Raw genomic sequence first — 21,535 nt, forward strand, 5'->3', positions numbered from 1 at the left:
AAGTCACATTGTATTGGGCATGAGTCCAGGGAAGCCATTAACTGGGGCCATCAATGCAATCAGCCTACTTCACCAGGATTCAAATGACTCCTGTACTATGTACAAAACCCATACCCTTGCTTCTGTATTATGTTAACCATAAACGCTCACACAGACAACACTGTGTCTGTCACATACTTCCCCAACACCTATGTGCTGTTCCAACCCCACTCACCATTAGGTGAACAAAATATGAGGTCTCCCAACTCCAATCCTTTGATCTATCAAAGAATCTTGATTTTTGCATTGGTTTTGAAAATTCATCTTCTATTAAAAAATATGTTTTTAAAACTTATAAACCATGTAAGGAGAAAGGTCTAAAAGGGATTTTTCTCCCTATCTTAGCAACAGAATTCACACTGTTTATATGCTGCTTTGATCAAATATAACAAGATCAGTGGTCATGATCAACATGTTAATTAACTCAAGGAAAGGGAGAAATTTGACCTGTGACAAATGTAGTATATAACCTCAGAAAAAGAAGCACAATTCTCTACAACAAACATGGCAATAACAGACACAGTTTTCCATAGCAAACAATCATAGCCTTCAGAAAAGGTTGCAATCCTTGGGAAATGATTATAAACACACTCCCACTTTTGAGGGGAAACTCTTGTCTTCTCAAAAGTAAAACAAACGAAACAAAAAATTTAAAACTAGCTAGAAATTCTATTCCCTGCCACCAAAGAAATAAGGATAAATCTTACATAAAACCTTTGTCCTACCTTTATTCTTTGTAACTCTAAGGTAACTGATTTATAAATATTCCTAACCCCTCTCCTTTTCCTATTAAAATATGATCCTCAGGATATAACATTTTTACAAGCAGTTCTAAAAAAATAAAAATAAGAAAAATAAAAGCAGTTCTATCAGAGTTTTCCTCTCTAGTTTTCTTGCTAGAATATTGTTGTTGTGATGTATGACTGTTTTTCCCCTCCAAATTTTAATGAAGGCTGAATAAAAGATCTGGGGCTTTTACTCTCCATCTTGTAGTGTACCATCTCACCAAGAATGTTCTTTCTTTTCTGTCTGTCTAACACATGGGACCACATCAGGACTTACATTCCATTTCTAGCATCAACTCCAAGCCTTACTCGGGATTCTTTTGGCTGTTATGTTAACAACATTGATTTTGGCACTTAATTATGCATCACCAAGAAATTTTTAATGATTTCCCAAGTGTTTTGACTCGCAACTTTTGGAGGGGAGGGAGTTTGCCCTATATGTCCAGATATTCAATATATTCATAGAATCACGAATGGTTAGGGTTGAAGATACCCTGATGTTCACCCAGTGCAAATGCACCCATAGCACTGGCATTTCCCCTTTCAAACCTTCCTGCTAAGTGGCCATCCACCAGGGATGGGGAGCTCACTATCCCCCAAAGATTATTCCATTTTCAGACAGCTCTGATGCTTCGAGAGCAAAGATTTTACTCTTTCATTCCCCACTTTTTCTCCACTAACATCCTCAACTATAATTTCTATCCCATGGGGCCCATTCAGTCCATCAGGGCTGTATGCAGTATTCTAAGCTCTTTTCCTCATGACAGATTTCTAATCTCCAAACAACTGATATCACTTCCCAGAATAAATATCCCCAAATTCTTCTCTCTTTTTTTTAATGTGACATGGCTCTTAAATTGTACTTATTTTTTGTTGAGGTATAATTAACATAAGTTATATTAGTTGCAGGTGTACAACATTGATTCAACAATTCTATACATTACTCAGTGCTCACTGTGATAAGTATAGTCACCATCTGTCACCAAACAATGTTACTATATTATTAATCATATTTAAATTTTTAATTAATTAGGTAGAGTGGTAGCCAAGAAGCCGGACTGATAGAACAGTCATGAAAATTATGTTTCTGGGGGTGCCCGAGTGGCTCAGTCGGTTAAGCATCTGACTTAGGCTCAGGTCATGATCTCACAGTTCGTGGGTTCAAGCCCCACGTAGGGCTCTGTGCTGACAGCTCAGAGTCTGGAGCCTGCCTCGAATTCTGTGTCTCCCTCTCTCTCTGCCCCTTCCCTGCTCACACTCTGTCTCTCTGTCTCTCTCTCAAAAGCAAATAAAAATTTAAAAATAAATAAATAAAATACAATAAAATTATGTTTCTGGCCGGATGATTACCAACACGAGCTAATACCCCATCATGAATATGGTAGCTTAGACCATCATTGAGAAATGTGACTTGTGCCTGGCAATTACTTCCATACCACAAGCACATGGAAAAGATGAACACCATCATCTCTGGCAAGAAGCTCCACAACAAGGTACAGCCTACATCATTCAGCTAATAAAGCAGATTTAGTCTCCATTTAAACTGCAGGAAGAAGAGAGAGGAGAAAGGATTGTTCTCTCCATCTGCAGGTCTCCAAACTCATAGCTGCACTGAACTTCAAAACACCAAGAAGAACGATTTAAATATTCTCTCAGCTGAGCTATTTTATTCTTAACGTATATGGGTGTACCAACCTTGGAAAGAATTGTTTACAAATAGTTTGCAATAATGTGGAAAAGGCTTAGCCATGGTTTTGAACTTTTTTTAAAACCTCAAGAAGATTAAATACATATGCATAGGCAAAAAAAAAAAAAAAGCTTGAAAGAAATTTGGCTGAAATGAAAACAGTGGCTTGGGCTGATGGGATTTTAAATGTTTATTATTATTCTTTGTATCCTCCACCCTGACCCTCATGTTCCACAGTGAAGATATATTACTGTCAAATCAGGAAAACATGAATGTTTTAAAATATTTTAAATTTTAATTTAAATTGGGCAAAAGGATCCTCTTTTTCTAGAGTCCTGTAAGTTAAGGGATTCTTTGGGTGTATCCTTTGTTAACAACCTTGTATAATAGGGAGTGATATATAAACAAAAGGGAAAAATTCACAAGAAACCTTTGCCAAGTTAAAACTATCCCCTAAAATAACCATTTGATGAGTACTGTTCTGAAGGGCTCTGCTGCTTCTTTGAGGTTCTGATCTCGATTCAAATCTTCTTCACCATAACTCCTGTGGTGATGCCCTGGCATCTGTCAGATCACCTTGCTGGCACTTTCTTCCCATCATGGAGGGCCAAACACCTGAGCACAGCAAGATCTAACGGACTTCCTGGTGGGGAGTTAGGAACATCTAGGTTCTATTTTCAGCCATATAGTACTGAAGAATCCTCCAAGAGGTCTAACATGAAAGACAACTTAATTTATTTAAGCCCATTACTGCTTGCTTGATATGCCTTAAGAAATTCCAAATACAAAAAGAGATCACATTCATTAAAGCACAACATGACACGCTGTGAAAAACACAGCATATGGCTATTATCTGAAGTCTGAAAAGCCTGAATAACCCTTGATGTGTAAATGGGTCCTTTTTGATTCTCTGAAAAATAGTGGTTTCAAGATCAAAACCACAGATGGAAACTCTCTCAGTGGGTAAAAAGCACCTGAAGATAAAGTTGATAGAGTCCATGAAGGGGATGAGGTTAAATACATGAACACAGAGAATTTTAAACACATCTACATGAACAAGACAATCTCATAATTACTCTTTAAAATTTAGTAAACCCATAAAAATGGGAGAGACACTCCTTTAAATATTTTTTTCACTCCTAGTTATGTAATAGTTATCCTGGAAGTAGTTAACTTTGTTCCACTTACTTAAAACAGGTGACCCTTTATAAATTATACATAGCTGCCATCAAGAATCTATTTGGGGGGCACCTGTGCGGCTCATTAGGTTAAGTGTCCGACTTTGGCTCAGATCATGATCTTGTGGTTCGTGAGTTCAAGCCCCACATCGGGCTAGCTGCTGTCAGCTCAGAGCCTGCTTCAGATCCTCTGTGCCTCTTTCTCTCTGCCCCTCCCCCACTTGCGCTCTCTCAAAAATAAATAAAACATTAAAAAAGGAATCTATTTGGGAAAAATATTAGTTCCAGATCAGCAGTGTTATAGTAAAATCCTTGAGAACAAGGATTATGCACTAAATTTCATGCCTACCTCTTACTAAACTACTGCTAAGGTGGAAGTTGATTGTGAGATTGTAAAGTTCATTTTCTTCTCCTCTGTTATTTACCTGGACTTTTGACTCCCATCCCTAGGCCTTAGCTTAGATTTGTTTCACAGTACTTTTCCCTCTGTAAGAAAAGTATACATACATATATAAATGTATGCACACACACACATATACACATACATACATATATATATATTTCTTTAAAAAAATTTTTTTTAGTGTTTATTTTTGAGAGAGAGAGAGAGCGAGAGAGGGGCAGAGAGAAGGAGACACAGAATCCGAAGCAGGCTCCAGAGTCTGAGCTGTCAGCACAGAGCCCGACACAGGGCTCAAACTCACGAACCGTGAGACTGTGACCTGAGCCGAAGTCAGATGCCTAACTGACTGAGCCACCCAGGTGCCCCTATATATATTTCTTTATTGTTTATCTTTTAAATTTACTTATACCCATGACCCACAGATCAAGAGTTGCATGCTCCTCCAACTGAGCCAGCCAGGTGCCCCTCTCTCTGTACTTCAGATGCACCAATAAGATGTTAGTTACCAAGTGCTAATCTTCTTGTCTCAGTCAAAGCTTTTTGGAGACAAGTAACAAAACCCTACCCACACTAGCTTAGGCTAAAAAAGAGGAGAATTGACAAGTCTATTGAACTGTCTCTTCAAAACTACAGAAACCGAGGAGTTGCGGCAAGATGGCGGCTTAGGAGGATGCTGGGCTCACCGCACGTCCTGCTGATCACTTAGATTCCATCTACACCTGCCTAAATAACCCAGAAAACCGCCAGAGGATTAGCAGAACAGAGTCGCGGAGCCAAACGCAGACGAGAGGCCCACGGAAGAGGGTAGGAAGGGCGGCGAGGCGGTGCGCGCTCCACGGACTGGCGGGAGGGAGCCGGGGCGGAGGGGCGGCTCGCCGGCCAAGCAGAGCCCCCGAGTCTGGCTTGCAAAAGTGGAGGGGCCGGGCGGACTGTGTTCCGACAGCAAGCGCGACTTAGCGTCTGGGAGGTCATAAGTTAACAGCTCTGCTCGGAAAGCGGGAAGGCTGGAGGACAAAGGGAGGGAGAGATGCTGAGCCCCCTGATGACAGAGCTCAGTTTGGTGGGGAACAAAGGCGCTCGCCAGCGCCATCTCCCCCGCCCATCCCCCAGCCAAAATCCCAAAGGGAACCGGTTCCTGCCAGGGAACTTGCTCGCTCCGCGCAAACACCCAACTCTGAGCTTCGGCGGAGCCAAACCTCCGGCAGCGGATCTGACTCCCTCCCGCTGCCACAGGGCCCCTCCTGAAGTGGATCACCTAAGGAGAAGCGATCTAAGCCTGCCCCTCCTATCCACCCCAGCTAATACGCCAGATCCCCAGCATCACAAGCCTGGCAGGGTGCAAGTAGCCCAGAGGAGCCACACCACCCCACAGTGAATCCCGCCCCTAGGAGAGGGGAAGAGAAGGCACACACCAGTCTGACTGTGGCCCCAGCGGTGGGCTGGGGGCAGACATCAGGTCTGACTGCGGCCCCGCCCACCAACTCCAGTTATACACCACAGCACAGGGGAAGTGCCCTGCAGGTCCTCACCACGCCAGGGACTATCCAAAATGACCAAGCGGAAGAACTCCCCTCAGAAGAATCTCCAGGAAATAACAACAGCTAATGAGCTGATCAAAAAGGATTTAAATAATATAACAGAAAGTGAATTTAGAATAATAGTCATAAAATTAATCGCTGGGCTTGAAAACAGTATACAGGACAGCAGAGAATCTCTTGCTACAGAGATCAAGGGACTAAGGAACAGTCATGAGGAGCTGAAAAACGCTTTAAACGAAATGCATAACAAAATGGAAACCACCACAGCTCGGCTTGAAGAGGCAGAGGAGAGAATAGGTGAACTAGAAGATAAAGTTATGGAAAAAGAGGAAGCTGAGAAAAAGAGAGATAAAAAAATCCAGGAGTATGAGGGGAAAATTAGAGAATTAAGTGATACACTAAAAAGAAATAATATACGCATAATTGGTATCCCAGAGGAGGAAGAGAGAGGGAAAGGTGCTGAAGGGGTACTTGAAGAAATTATAGCTGAGAACTTCCCTGAACTGGGGAAGGAAAAAGGCATTGAAATCCAAGAGGCACAGAGAACTCCCTTCAGACGTAACTTGAATCGATCTTCTGCACGACATATCATAGTGAAACTGGCAAAATACAAGGATAAAGAGAAAATTCTGAAAGCAGCAAGGGGTAAACGTGCCCTCACATATAAAGGGAGACCTATAAGACTCGTGACTGATCTCTCTTTTGAAACTTGGCAGGCCAGAAAGAATTGGCAAGAGATTTTCAGGGTGCTAGACAGAAAAAATATGCAGCCAAGAATCCTTTATCCAGCAAGTCTGTCATTTAGAATAGAAGGAGAGATAAAGGTCTTCCCAAACAAACAAAAACTGAAGGAATTTGTCACCACTAAACCAGCCCTACAAGAGATACTAAGGGGGACCCTGTGAGACAAAGTCCCAGAGACATCACTATAAGCATAAAACATACAGACATCACAATGACTCTAAACCCGTATCTTTCTATAATAACACTGAATGTAAATGGATTAAATGCGCCAACCAAAAGACATAGGGTATCAGAATGGATAAAAAAACAAGACCCATCTATTTGCTGTCTACAAGAGACTCATTTTAGACCTGAGGACACCTTTAGATTGAGAGTGAGGGGATGGAGAACTATTTATCATGCGACTGGAAGCCAAAAGAAAGCTGGAGTAGCCATACTTATATCAGACAAACTAGACTTTAAATTAAAGGCTGTAACAAGAGATGAAGAAGGACATTATATAATAGTTACAGGGTCTATCCATCAGGAACAGCTAACAATTATAAATGTCTATGCACCGAATACTGGAGCCCCCAAATATATAAAACAATTACTCATAAACATAAGCAACCTTATTGATAAGAATGTGGTAATTGCAGGGGACTTTAATACACCACTTACAGAAATGGATAGATCATCTAGACACACGGTCAATAAAGAAACAAGGGCCCTGAATGAGACATTGGATCAGATGGACTTGACAGATATATTTAGAACTCTGCATCCCAAAGCAACAGAATATACTTTCTTCTCGAGTGCACATGGAACATTCTCCAAGATAGATCATATACTGGGTCACAAAACAGCCCTTCATAAGTTTACAAGAATTGAAATTATACCATGCTTACTTTCAGACCACAATGCTATGAAGCTTGAAATCAACCACAGAAAAAAGTCTGGAAAACCTCCAAAAGCATGGAGGTTAAAGAACACCCTACTAACGAATGAGTGGGTCAACCAGGCAATTAGAGAAGAAATTAAAAAATATATGGAAACAAACGAAAATGAAAATACAACAATCCAAACGCTTTGGGACGCAGCAAAGGCAGTCCTGAGAGGAAAATACATTGCAATCCAGGCCTATCTCAAGAAACAAGAAAAATCCCAAATACAAAATCTAACAGCACACCTAAAGGAACTAGAAGCAGAACAGCAAAGGCAGCCTAAGCCCAGCAGAAGAAGAGAAATAATAAAGATCAGAGCAGAAATAAACAATATAGAAACTAAAAAAACTGTAGAGCAGATCAACGAAACCAAGAGTTGGTTTTTTGAAAAAATAAACAAAATTGACAAACCTCTAGCCAGGCTTCTCAAAAAGAAAAGGGAGATGACCCAAATAGATAAAATCATGAATGAAAATGGAATTATTACAACCAATCCCTCAGAGATACAAACAATTATCAGGGAATACTATGAAAACTTATATGCCAACAAATTGGACAACCTGGAAGAAATGGACAAATTCCTGAACACCCACACTCTTCCAAAACTCAATCAGGAGGAAATAGAAAGCTTGAACAGACCCATAACCAGCGAAGAAATTGAATCGGTTATCAAAAATCTCCCAACAAATAAGAGTCCAGGACCAGATGGCTTCCCAGGGGAGTTCTACCAGACGTTTAAAGCAGAGATAATACCTATCCTTCTCAAGCTATTCCAAGAAATAGAAAGGGAAGGAAAACTTCCAGACTCATTCTATGAAGCCAGTATTACTTTGATTCCTAAACCAGACAGAGACCCAGTAAAAAAAGAGAACTACAGGCCAATATCCCTGATGAATATGGATGCAAAAATTCTCAATAAGATACTAGCAAATCGAATTCAACGGCATATAAAAAAAATTATTCACCATGATCAAGTGGGATTCATTCCTGGGATGCAGGGCTGGTTCAACATTTGCAAATCAATCAACGTGATACATCACATTAACAAAAAAAGAGAGAAGAACCATATGATCCTGTCAATCGATGCAGAAAAGGCCTTCGACAAAATCCAGCACCCTTTCTTAATAAAAACCCTTGAAAAAGTCGGGATAGAAGGAACATACTTAAAGATCATAAAAGCCATTTATGAAAAGCCCACAGCTAACATCATCCTCAACGGGGAAAAACTGAGAGTTTTTTCCCTGAGATCAGGAACACGACAAGGATGCCCACTCTCACCGCTGCTGTTTAACATAGTGCTGGAAGTTCTAGCATCAGCAATCAGACAACAAAAGGAAATCAAAGGCATCAAAATTGGCAAAGATGAAGTCAAGCTTTGGCTTTTTGCAGATGACATGATATTATACATGGAAAATCCGATAGACTCCACCAAAAGTCTGCTAGAACTGATACAGGAATTCAGCAAAGTTGCAGGATACAAAATCAATGTACAGAAATCAGTTGCATTCTTATACACTAACAATGAAGCAACAGAAAGACAAATAAAGAAACTGATCCCATTCACAATTGCACCAAGAAGCATAAAATACCTAGGAATAAATCTAACCAAAGATGTAAAGGATCTGTATGCTGAAAACTATAGAAAGCTTATGAAGGAAATTGAAGAAGATTTAAAGAAATGGAAAGACATTCCCTGCTCATGGATTGGAAAAATAAATATTGTCAAAATGTCAATACTACCCAAAGCTATCTACACATTCAATGCAATCCCAATCAAAATTGCACCAGCATTCTTCTCGAAACTAGAACAAGCAATCCTAAAATTCATATGGAACCACAAAAGGCCCCGAATAGCCAAAGGAATTTTGAAGAAGAAGACCAAAGCAGGAGGCATCACAATCCCAGACTTTAGCCTCTACTACAAAGCTGTCATCATCAAGACAGCATGGTATTGGCACCAAAACAGACACATAGACCAATGGAATAGAATAGAAACCCCAGAACTAGACCCACAAACGTATGGCCAACTCATCTTTGACAAAGCAGGAAAGAACATCCAATGGAAAAAAGACAGCCTCTTTAACAAATGGTGCTGGGAGAACTGGACAGCAACATGCAGAAGGTTGAAACTAGACCACTTTCTCACACCATTCACAAAAATAAACTCAAAATGGATAAAGGACCTAAATGTGAGACAGGAAACCATCAAAACCTTAGAGGAGAAAGCAGGAAAAGACCTCTCTGACCTCAGCCGTAGCAATCTCTTACTCGACACATCCCCAAAGGCAAGGGAATTAAAAGCACAAGTGAATTACTGGGACCTTATGAAGATAAAAAGCTTCTGCACAGCAAAGGAAACAACCAACAAAACTAAAAGGCAACCAACGGAATGGGAAAAGATATTCGCAAATGACATATCGGACAAAGGGCTAGTATCCAAAATCTATAAAGAGCTCACCAAACTCCACACCCAAAAAACAAATAACCCAGTGAAGAAATGGGCAGAAAACATGAATAGACACTTCTCTAAAGAAGACATCCAGATGGCCAACAGGCACATGAAAAGATGTTCAGCGTCGCTCCTTATCAGGGAAATACAAATCAAAACCACACTCAGGTATCACCTCACGCCAGTCAGATGGCCAAAATGAACAAATCAGGAGACTATAGATGCTGGAGAGGATGTGGAGAAACGGGAACCCTCTTGCACTGTTGGTGGGAATGCAAATTGGTGCAGCCGCTCTGGAAAGCAGTGTGGAGGTTCCTCAGAAAATTAAAAATAGACCTACCCTATGACCCAGCAATAGCACTGCTAGGAATTTATCCAAGGGATACAGGAGCACTGATGCATAGGGCCACTTGTACCCCAATGTTCATAGCAGCACTCTCAACAATAGCCAAATTATGGAAAGAGCCTAAATGTCCATCAACTGATGAATGGATAAAGAAATTGTGGTTTATATACACAATGGAATATTACATGGCAATGAGAAAAAAAATGAAATATGGCCTTTTGTAGCAACGTGGATGGAACTGGAGAATGTGATGCTAAGTGAAATAAGCCATACAGAGAAAGACAGATACCATATGGTTTCACTCTTATGTGGATCCTGAGAAACTTAACAGGAACCCATGGGGGAGGGGAAGGGAAAAAAAAAAAAAGAGGTTAGAATGGGAGAGAGCCAAAGCATAAGAGACTGTTAAAAACTGAGAACAAACTGAGGGTTGATGGGGGGTGGGAGGGAGGAGAGGGTGGGTGATGGGTATTGAGGAGGGCACCTTTTGGGATGAGCACTGGGTGTTGTATGGAAACCAATTTGTCAATAAATTTCAGAAAAAATAAAAAAAAATAGGTAAAAAAAAAAAAACAAACAAAACAAAACTACAGAAACCGAAAGTCATCACTCCATCTTTCTCCACCTGTAATGCCACCTGGGGGCAAATCCTTCCCTGCCTCCTCCAGCTTCTGGTGGTGCTTTTGGCTTGTGCCTGCCTAACTGTAATCTCTGCTTCAGTCTTCCCTTCTGTTTCTTATAGAGACATTTGTCATTGGCTTTAGGGCCACCCAGATAATTGCACCTTGAGATCCATAATTACATCTGAAAAGACCTTATCTCCAAACAAGATCACATTCAAAGGTTACAGGGGTGAAACATAGACGTATCTTTTGGGGGCCATCATTCAAATCACTACAAAGGCCTTTTAAGGTACCATAAGGTACTTAAAAACATCAAGAGGATACAAGAGGGAAGGGAGAAAAGGGTAATGATTTGGGATTTTTCTTCTCGAAATTGTAGGATACAGAATTGAAAAGGTGTAATAGAATTTCAAGAATATACAGGATCCTATTTTCCAGGTTATAAATTTTACAGTCCTAGATATTCCCTGATGTGTTCATTCATCTAACCTTTGGGCCATGTGATAGGCCATACCTATCATACAAGTGTGGTGGTGTTTTTCGCTTGTAAAAACTTTCCTGACAAAAAATTGTTTGGCAGTATGAGACAATCCACATCATACGAATTTTGCTCCACTATCATAAAAAATCATCCTTTGAAGGGCTTCATCAAATTTCCCCTGGTACTTTTCAATCCTTTGGTATTTAAATCACTCTTTCTCAAAGAACTTACTCTATTCTAGAGACACCGGTATTAAACTAAAAATGATATTTGAGTGCAGACTAACTTTTTCAGAGGTCAGTTCTTAGTGAATATTTTCATCTTAAAATAACTCTTGCTTTTATCCATAAATTGTATTTTCAGAGTTTTGGAGAACAAATATTTGATAAAAGAGCTTCTATTGACAAATGAGAAATGTGTCAAACAAGGAAGAGGAACAGGAATTATTCTGTTTGCCCTGGGGAGGAGCAGACTTGAACTGAGGTTAGATGAGAGAGCATGATAGCTGTGAAGTTCCTTACACAGTACCTGGAAGTTTTTAAGTTGCATTAAATGGTAAGACTCATATGGCAAGAAGCATTTGATATATTTTAATTATGCTAAAGGAAAAAGTCTTAGAAATTGAAAGTACAGAGAGCCAAATTTCTTCCCACTATAAAGGGTTTCTGATAGTTGAGACTGTCCATAAATGGAAAAGATCATCACACAGAGTATTAAAGACATCCATCATTAGAAATTTTTCAACCCAATATCAGTGACTCTGGGATACACTATCAGTGTCCTTGCATTGATTTGGGGTATGAGAGAGTACAGGGTGGAGAGGTTAAAAAACTCTTAGGTTTAAAACTCTGTAAATTTTCTATTAGGATTATGTGCCATAAAATAGGTCAATTCAAGCCTGGAAAAAGAGGGCCTTTTTTGCTTTGTTTTGTTTTGTTTTGTTTTTGCAACTACATTTTAAAAAAATTTTTTAATGTTTATTTTTGAGAGAGAGAGACAGAGTGGAAGCAGGGGAGGGGCACAAAGAGACTGAGACACAGAATCTGAAGCAGGCTCGAGGCTCTGAGCTGTCAGCACAGAGCCTGATGTGGGGCTCAAACTCATGCGCCCTGAAATCATGACCTGAGCCAAAGTCAGATGCTTAACCAACTGAGCCATCCAGGCACCCCTCTCCTATGCAGCTTCTAAATCAGCACCATCCAACAGAAATATGATATGAGTCAGAATGTAATTAAAAATTTCTAGTTATCACATTAAAGAAAGTGAAAACAGGCAAAATTAGTGTTCATAATATATTTTAACACAATACATCTAAAATATTATCACATAAACATGTAATCAATGTTAAAAATCATCAGATATTCTACATTATATTTTCATAATAACTCTTTTAAATCCAGTATATACTTACATTTATGAAGTAACCATATTTCAGGTGCTCAATAGCCACATGTGGCTAGTGGCTACCATATTGAACAGCACAGTTCTAGAATATGCCATTAATGAAAACACAAATCAGATTTCTGGGAGTTAAAAAAAAAAAGAACCAACTTCATAAATGCACACAAATGGTTTCCAAAATCCAGCTTCCCTGGCATATTAGAGGAATGGAAGTGATCGGAAAACACTTCTGTTTAACTGGTGAACATTCACACTTCCTTGGGTGATTGCTCTCATAATTTCCCTGCTTTCTCACCAAAATCTAGTATTAAGTAAATTAAATAACTTTGCAAAGCACTAAGTTTCCTTATGAACTTCTAACACTCCACTGTTCCAAAAGTAAAACAGTAAATAACAACCCTCTAGTATGTTCATGTTAGTCCTAGTATATTTTGCTATTTTATCCATTCTTTTATTCCAGGAGCAACCGCAATTACCGATACAGTAGTAGCTCCTGTCTGTGGTTTCATTTCTTGTGGTTTCAGTCACCTGTGGTCAACCACTGTCCAGAGCAGATGATCCTCCTTCTGTTGTATGGTCAGAAGGTTGACAGTAGCCCAATGCTGTATCACAATGCCTGGCTCATTCCCCTCACTTCATCTCATCACATAGACATTTTATCATCTCACATCACAAAAAGAAAGGTGAGTACAGTACAATAAGACATCTTGAAGAAGACAGAGAGAGAGAGAGAGGGAGAGGGAGACCACGTTCACATAACTTTTATTATAGTATGATTATTATAATTGTTCTATTTTATTATTGTTGTTGTTAATCTTTTACTGTGACCAACCTATAAATTAAATTTCATCACAGGTATGTGTGTATCAAATAAATAGTACATATAGGGTTTGGTCCTATCCAGGTTTTCAGGCATCCAACGGGTGTCTTGGAACATATCCTCCATGGATAAGAAGGGACAACTGTAGTACAGCTTTTACCGTTTACTAGTTGTGGCTTATCACCATGGGGTTGAAGTAGTCTCAAGGGAAGCTGCTTTGTAATATTTCCAGTGGCACATTATCTCTATGCATCTTACCCAGAGGAGAAAGGATAAAGTCATAAACTGGGCTACCTCTATAACTGTAAAATTCCCCCAAAGCTTGGTCAAAATAATGATGTGTTTTAACACTTCTCCAAAGAGATCCTATTACTTATTTATAGCTTTTAGGAATTTTATAGGTGGGGAACACTTCCGCTCTGTTGGTAGGAATGCAAACTGAGCAGTCACATTGGAAAACAGTATGGAAATTCCTCAAAAATTAAAAATAGAGCTCTCCTATGACCCAGCAATTACGCTACTAGGTATTTATCCAAAAGATACAAAAATACTGATTCGAAGGGGCACATGCACCCCAATGTTTATAGCAGTGCTATCAACAATAGCCAAATTACAGAAAGGGCCCAAATGTCTATCAACTGACAAATGGATAAAGAAGATGTGGTATATATATATATGTGTGTGTGTGTGTGTGTGTGTGTGTGTGTGTGTGTGTGATGGAATATTACTTAGAGATCACAAAGAATGAAATCTTGCCATTTGCAACAATGTACATGGAACTAGAGTGCATTATGCTAAGAAAAAGACAAATATCATATGATTTCTCTCATATATGGAATTTAAGAAACAAAGCAGATGACCATAGGATAAGGGAAAGAAAGATAAGATAAAAACAGACAAAAAATAAGATAAAAATTTAAGACTCTTAAATATGGAGAACAAACAGGGTTGTTGAGGGGAGGTGGGTAGGGGGGTGGGCTACATGGGTGATGGGCATTAAGGAGGCCACTTGTTGGGATGAGCGCTGGGTGTTATATGTAAATGATGAATCACTAAATTCTTCTCCTGAAACCAATACTACACTATATGTTAACTAACTTGAATTTAAATTAAAAAAATTAAGGAGCACCTGGATGTCTCAGTCGGTTAAGCCTGTGACTCTTGATTCACATTGGGTCATGATCCCAGGGTGGAGTCGATCCCCATGTCAGGCTCCGTGCTGAGCATGGAGCTTGCTTGGGATACTCTCTCTCTCTCCCTCAAAAGAAATAGATAAAACTTTTGAAAATAAACAAATATGTAAATAAATAAATAAAATTTTTAAAAAAGGAGTTAAGTTACATAAGTTATATGTAATAAGAAAAATTAAAAGTAAAATGGAACAGATTTTCCAGTTAACCCATTTTAGGAGTCCATAAATATTTCAAAACTCATAGTTGCATCTTCAGTAGAAGTGTGATCATGACTGTAAAAACACCAAAGCTAGACTTCCCAATATTTGTTAGCCTCTTCTCCTTTCTAGTTGTACAATCTCTTGAATTTAATCTGGACACATGGCTGCCCAGTTACAAGCAAAAAAATCTCAGCGTTCCTTGCAGCTAGGTGTGACCAATTGATTAATTCCTTTCCGATGAGATGTGAGCATCAGTGAGGTGTGCACCTTCCTGGTCACATCCTTTATAAAGGAAACTGCTTCCCCTCTTCCCTCTCCTTCCCTTTCAGGCCAATGGGAAGGTTTAAGTGATGCTGGTGAACCATTTTCTACCATAGAGAAGCCTGCTAGGGAGACTTTATAAGATGACCTAACTAGTGCTACCGTCTAACTGCCTGTGTGTTTCACTTGTTAATGTAAAGGCAAACCTAATTAAATATGCCACTGGCATATCACTTTATTAACTTTGCCTCACTCCTCTCAAGTTATTTAATGGATATAATTTTTCTGTAAACATGTGCTGAATATCCACTGCAACAGAACCCACCTTAGGGAATTTGCTAGTGAGATAAGGACCTTTCAGTGCTTTCTGCAGCATGGGGCACTATTGACTACTCCTTCCTTCCAACGTTCTCATCCTTTGACTTCAGTGACTCACCCGTGGTTTGCTTTCTGGCTTTCTTTTCTTTGCTACTCTTCTTCCACTTCTTATTTTGGAGATCCCCAACGTTCCTTCCTGAAACTTCTCTTGTCACCTATCATTCTTAGCCTTGCTGGAGTCATGAACCTCTCGGATATTGTGCTGCAATACATTCTAGGGGGAGGACTTGTCACATATAATTTTAGGATTACATGGACGCACTGAGACAACTGGTAGATTCTCAAAGGGTTCTTACCCCTGAGATTAAGAACAATTTTTCCATGGCTTTAACTTCCTCCCATGGTGCTTAATAATTCCCTTTTATACTTAACCTGGATCTCTCTCTTTCTCTCTGTCTCTGTCTCTCTCTCTCCCTCCAGACCTACACATCTGGCTGCTTATTGTATTCCTCACTTGGATGTCAAACAGGCACCTTCCATTCAAACTTATCATGTCCCAAATGAACTTATCATCTATCCCCCTTCTCTTCAGCTGTCCTTCATCCTATGGTTTCCATCTTGGTGAGTGGCACCACATTCCAATAAATTGTTCAAGTTGTAAAGAAATAAAAGCATCAATCCAGATTACTACTTCTGAAAAAAAAATGTTTGTTGAATGACTAATGAATAAATGGAACGACAGATCAAGTATGCTGAAGAAAAAAGAGGATAACTATTGAGAATGATGTGTACTAAAGCTTATGCTCAAATGTGCACACAGGGCTAGAGGCAGGTTTAAATAAGTAGTCATCAAACAAGTGAATGTGTATTTATTAAGTACCTTTTAGTACAAGGCACTGTGTTAGGCACTGATTTCATTCAGGATTCTATTTTGACAATATTTTCAGGGAAATGAGGAACATGATTTGTCAGAAAAGAGTAGTCAGAGTATATTAAGTGGGATAAATTTTTACTGAAGTTCAATTAATCTTACCTCATGACCAAGAAATGCTAAATTACTAATAACTTCTCTAATTCTCATTAATAACAGCTCTCTAATTCTTATCTAATTAATAATACTGCTCCTTATTATGCCTTCAAAGATGTCATCATAGTTCATACACAGTAGCTGTGATAATGGAAACTCAAGAAGATGGGATGCTCTTTGGAGTTTAAGGTCATTAAATCTGGCATCTTTCCCTTCCTGAATTCCCATAGCTCTTTATTTGCTTTTCTCTGATGGCATTTATTTTCCCCTTTATTTTATGATGATTTGTGTGCATATCTTACCTCTTATCAGAAAGATTTTCTCCCCCCACAGACTCTGTGCTTTATATCTGGAAGGAGAACATTAAATACTGAGTCAATGAATGCTTTCCAGTTTAAAAAAAAAAAACTCATTTAAAGGTAACATCAAATAAATCCTATAAAGTCGAGTAAATCTTGTTACAAGTGATGTTAAGAAGTTTGTGATATTTTCCAATATGACAGCAGCATAATATTTAAGTTACAGATGTTTGTTTTAGTACTATAAGATTGTTGGGAACATGTTAACCCATCTTAGATAGTAATTTATGAGGGAAGGTATTGGCTGGTTGAATGCAGCCTCCAGAGCCAGACTGTGCAGGTTCAAATCCTGGCTTTGCCATTCAATGGTTCGGAGGCTGAGGACCCCTTGGTGCCTCACTTCCTTCATCTGGAAAATGAGAATCTTAATAGGACTTACTTCCCGGAATTTTTTAAAAGGATGAAAAATAATGTACACACTTAAGGCACCTAGAATGGTGTTAGAATTCATTAGACACTAGCCTTCATTTTCTTACAATTTTAACAAGAATAAGGGGAGCTGTGATTAGATTAGGAAAGAATGGAATTTTCTTCTTAGACAACATGATATAGATAACGTCTCTCCTATCTTCCCAGCTCAAAACATTCCTATGATCCCCACATTGTCCATGACACCACAAATGCTTATCAGGTATTTCCAAGATGTAGGTAAGAGTTGGAACACATTTTATGGGAAACGAAAAGGTTTAAGTTTCACACAAATAGTGTTTTATCCTTTTTAGCATTCCCTACTCAAAAGACTTATTTGCCTTCCCAAGAACAAGGCAACAGATTTTACCATCCTCTCACTCTGTCCCCAGTAAAAAATACTTTCTGGAGTTTAAAGAAAGAGACTGGATCTAACCAAATCTAAGGCACAATGCAAAGAGTTAATCAGAAAATTCCAGATTGTCTAGGTCGACTTGTGGGCCTCCTCAAATGTTCTCACTATGCCATTGGTGCCCGTTACTGCTGACAGCCCCCTACTAGGGAAGCCTCAGGCAATGTCAGAGGTGGGAAGAGAGGGTGGCTGCAACTTAACTTGGTGCAGAAGCTCCAAAGAATAGAACATTTCAGAGAGGGGGCCACACAAAACATCAGACTAAGAGGCTCTGATAGTCCACCCAGTCATGGGATGATGAGTGACAGAGAGCTGCCTTTGCCTCACACAAGAGCACTTCTTAGTCCTGGGGGCCTGCTCCTTCCTGGGTCACATGACGTGTCTCTGCCACGGTGAACCCTCACACGAGAAAAGGCCAGCATTTCTCAACCCATACACGTCCACAGGCAGCTGTCTTTATCATTTCAGGAAAAGGTCATGGCAGTGACAGAGATTTTGTTTTGCCTAAAAAAGGAATGCTCTTTGAAAAAATTTTCAGTGCATCCTAGAGAAGTGCTTTTTAGTTCCCATAACTGACTGGTAAATGTAACTTTACACCAAGGGTGTGATTTTTATATTGTATTTTACCAAAGTGGTAAAATGTGGGTGCAAAAATTGTTTTCCCCTTAGTGTTTCAGAGTAAGTATGAATGGAAACAAGACAAAACAGACACCAAACTTAGTCAATATGAATGTTCGTGGGCAAACACGGTTGAAAATGTAGCTTAATTTCAATATCGTTCTTATTCTTCTTCCTATTATTTTCATTGTATTCTATAACTGATTAGTGTGTCCAATTTCTTGGTGACTCATTATTACATTTTTCTTAGCAAAGGAGGAGACTTGTATTTCCTGTTAGCAGGACTTTCTTTTCTTGAATTGTACCACCTAATTATACTGTTGTTTTCTTCCTTTTATTCAAAATAGCGTGGTGGTACAAGAAGAAGCCAGGCTAGAACTTGCTGTGGTGTGTTCATTTATCTGTTAGAATCTGACATAGGTTGGGGATGAGGCCCTTGGATTTTTGAGGTGATGTAATGTAGTTTGGGCTTTATTTTTTTTTTTTTTAATGTTTATTTATTTTTGAGAGAGGGAGAGCACATGTGAGCAGGCGAGAGGCAGAGAGACAGGGGGGACGGAGGATCAGAAGCAGTTTCTGTGCTGAGAGCAGAGAGCCCGATGCGGGGCTCGAACTCACAGACTGTGAGACTGTGACCTGAGCCAAAGTCAGATGGTTAAGGCCAACTGAGCCACCCAGGTGCCCCATATAATTTATCATTTATATTGAGACATTTTTGAAAATGAAAGGGGGCACTACTCAGGATAATAGGACAGTGTAAATCAAGACTGTCACAAGCAAAACCAGAATTTATGGTAGAAATGATCTGGCCTTCTATCCAAATCTTGGCTGTGCCAATTTCCTACTTTGACATGTGCAAAGTGATAAACCTCTTTGAACTTCATTTTCTGCATCTGCAAAAGAAAGATAACAATTCTCAAATGTTGAGGGAGAGGGGGAAGTGCTTGACATATTATGTATCCTTTGTAAGTATTATCAAGATAATGTTTGCCATGTATACCTTAAAATTCTTCACAATAGACAGTATGATATTATAAATGGATCAGGTGAAGTTACACTAGGGGTGCAATCAGTTGTCCCAATCAGAAATTCCCACTCCAAGGGCACCCGACTTAGTCGGTTGTGTCTGACTCTTGATTTTGGCTCAGGTCATGATCTCATGGTTCAGGAAACAGAGCCCCATGTCAGGCTTTGCACTCTGTGCATGGACCCGGCTTGGAATTCTCTCTCTCTGCCCCCTGCCCCACCAAAGAAATAAATAAACTAAAAAAAGAAAAAGAAAAAGAAATTCCCACTCCAGGATGGCAGCTAAGGGGTCTCAACAGGATGTAGGTACTACAAGCACATCTTTCCAACTTCTCTGAATGCAGACTAAAGATCATTTTATTTACTATAACAAGTGTCAAAAATGAATTTTTCATTGTTGGAATTAGTGGTTTGTTAGCCATAATAAAGGACATTAGAAATAGACTCCCAAAGTGGCTCAGTTGGTTAAGCAACTTCAGCTCAGGTCATAATGAGGTTTGGGGGTTCAAGCCCCGCGTCAGGCTCTGTGCTCACAGCTCAGAGCCTGGAGCCTGCTTCAGATTCTGTGTCTCCCTCTCTCTCTCTCCCCCTCCCCTGCTCATGTTCTCTCTCTCTCTCTCTCAAAAATAGACAAACATTAAAAAAATAAAGAAGAAAAAGAAATAGGCTCTCACTGATAGAATTTATGATTTTCTTTTTTTTTTTTTCAACATTTATTTATTTTTGGGACAGAGAGAGACAGAGCATGAACGGGGGAGGGGCAGAGAGAGAGGGAGACACAGAATCGGAAACAAGCTCCAGGCTCTGAGCCATCAGCCCAGAGCCTGACGCGGGGCTCGAACTCACGGACCGCGAGATCGTGACCTGGCTGAAGTCGGACGCTTAACTGACTGCGCCACCCAGGCGCCCCAAATTTATGATTTTCAAGATGTGTGGACTGGCTAACATATTTCAGAGGTACTCCCATGCTTTTATGAACACGTTGGTAAGAAGCTGGACCAGTAGGGACAGTGTGTGGGACAGAGGACTTCCAGTTGTCTGGTGCTTCCTGGAAGGGTGACAGAACCCTGGTTCTGGAATATTGCTCATCCTCCTGCAGTGAACCTTTCATGCAAGGTTATGATTACAGTTCCTAAACGGAAAGAGACCGGCATGTCATCAAACTCATAGAACAGGTGGTATGTGTTACCTGTTGATGCTTGCTAACTAATGTTTGTTTAATAAATGTCTGTACGTACGACAGAAATTGGACTGAGATTGGTTTAATAATAAAAACTGGTTATGAGGTTGTTGGAGAATAGTTCCTTTTTATCCCAATTCCTATAATTTGGCTGCAATCACTATCTACCAATAAATAAATAAATAAATAAATAAATAAATAAATAAATAAACCGGTAATTATGCATGATTAAAATATTTAATGTTTTTAGCCACTAATGTGACTCTACATTTGGATCTTCTGTCCACTTCTGTTGGCCAATTGGAATGAAAACAAAAACAAAAAACAAGTGTTAGAGGAACTGACTTGCATAGAATGGTAAATGGCAGATCCAGGTCTAGGACTCAAATCATGTGATTTGAAGTTCAATGCTCAGGAGTGGGTACAAAGCAAATGTGTGTATGTGTGTGTGTGCACATAGATGCCCGTGCCAGATGAGGAGGAAGAGGAAGAGGAGAGGAGGAAGAGGAGGAAGGAAACCGAAGTGATGTGAGGTGACATGGAGGAAAACCAAAAAAAAAACATTAGGCAATACTGTAGGGTACTAAAATTAAGCACAAGCCTGCAAAAGAAGGGCTGGGAAGGTTCTGAAGTTAGTATTTACTTAAGAGCTAGTTCCATAAATAATCATAATAATGATGTCTATTAATCATTAGCAGTAGACTAACAATAGTACATTTCCTTGCACAATGCAGATGTGTTTGACTCATTGCCTGGTGCCATGAAAATGTGGTCAAGAGGGTAGGGATACCTAAAACCACATCTCTCCAAGTTTTAAGTACAATCATGTGTATTGGAGATTGTAGACTGATTTTCAAATACCACAAGGAAACTGATCTGCAAAGAAACTAAGAACTGTTTTTTCTACTTTTCTCCCATGGCAAAATTTCCCTCCCCTTGGCTTATCACCTAAACTACTAAAAGCTCCGCTTGTGAAAAGAAGAAAAACTAAAAACCAAGAAACAAAAGCACAACAAAAAAAAGTACAAAATCTTTCAATACATTTGGAGAAGAACCAAATAAAGCATTATTTTCATACAACTTTATGCTGGAGAAGAAAGCCAGGAAATAGTTAAT

The 21,535-nt window shown here is 39.5% G+C and overlaps 1 long non-coding RNA gene across 2 annotated transcripts in view; it reads right to left on the minus strand.

Moving 5' to 3' along the window:
* Positions 1 to 21,535, minus strand: part of LOC125155481 (uncharacterized) — a 28,942-nt gene that overhangs the window by 424 nt on the left and 6,983 nt on the right. For both annotated transcript variants that reach the window (XR_007148243.1, XR_007148242.1), the window contains exon 2: positions 16,719 to 16,765. This is a non-coding gene — a long non-coding RNA (uncharacterized LOC125155481). The remainder of the gene's footprint in view (positions 1 to 16,718; positions 16,766 to 21,535) is intronic.

Source organism: Prionailurus viverrinus, chromosome F1, assembly GCF_022837055.1.
Source record: "Prionailurus viverrinus isolate Anna chromosome F1, UM_Priviv_1.0, whole genome shotgun sequence".
Lineage (NCBI taxonomy): Eukaryota > Metazoa > Chordata > Mammalia > Carnivora > Felidae > Prionailurus > Prionailurus viverrinus.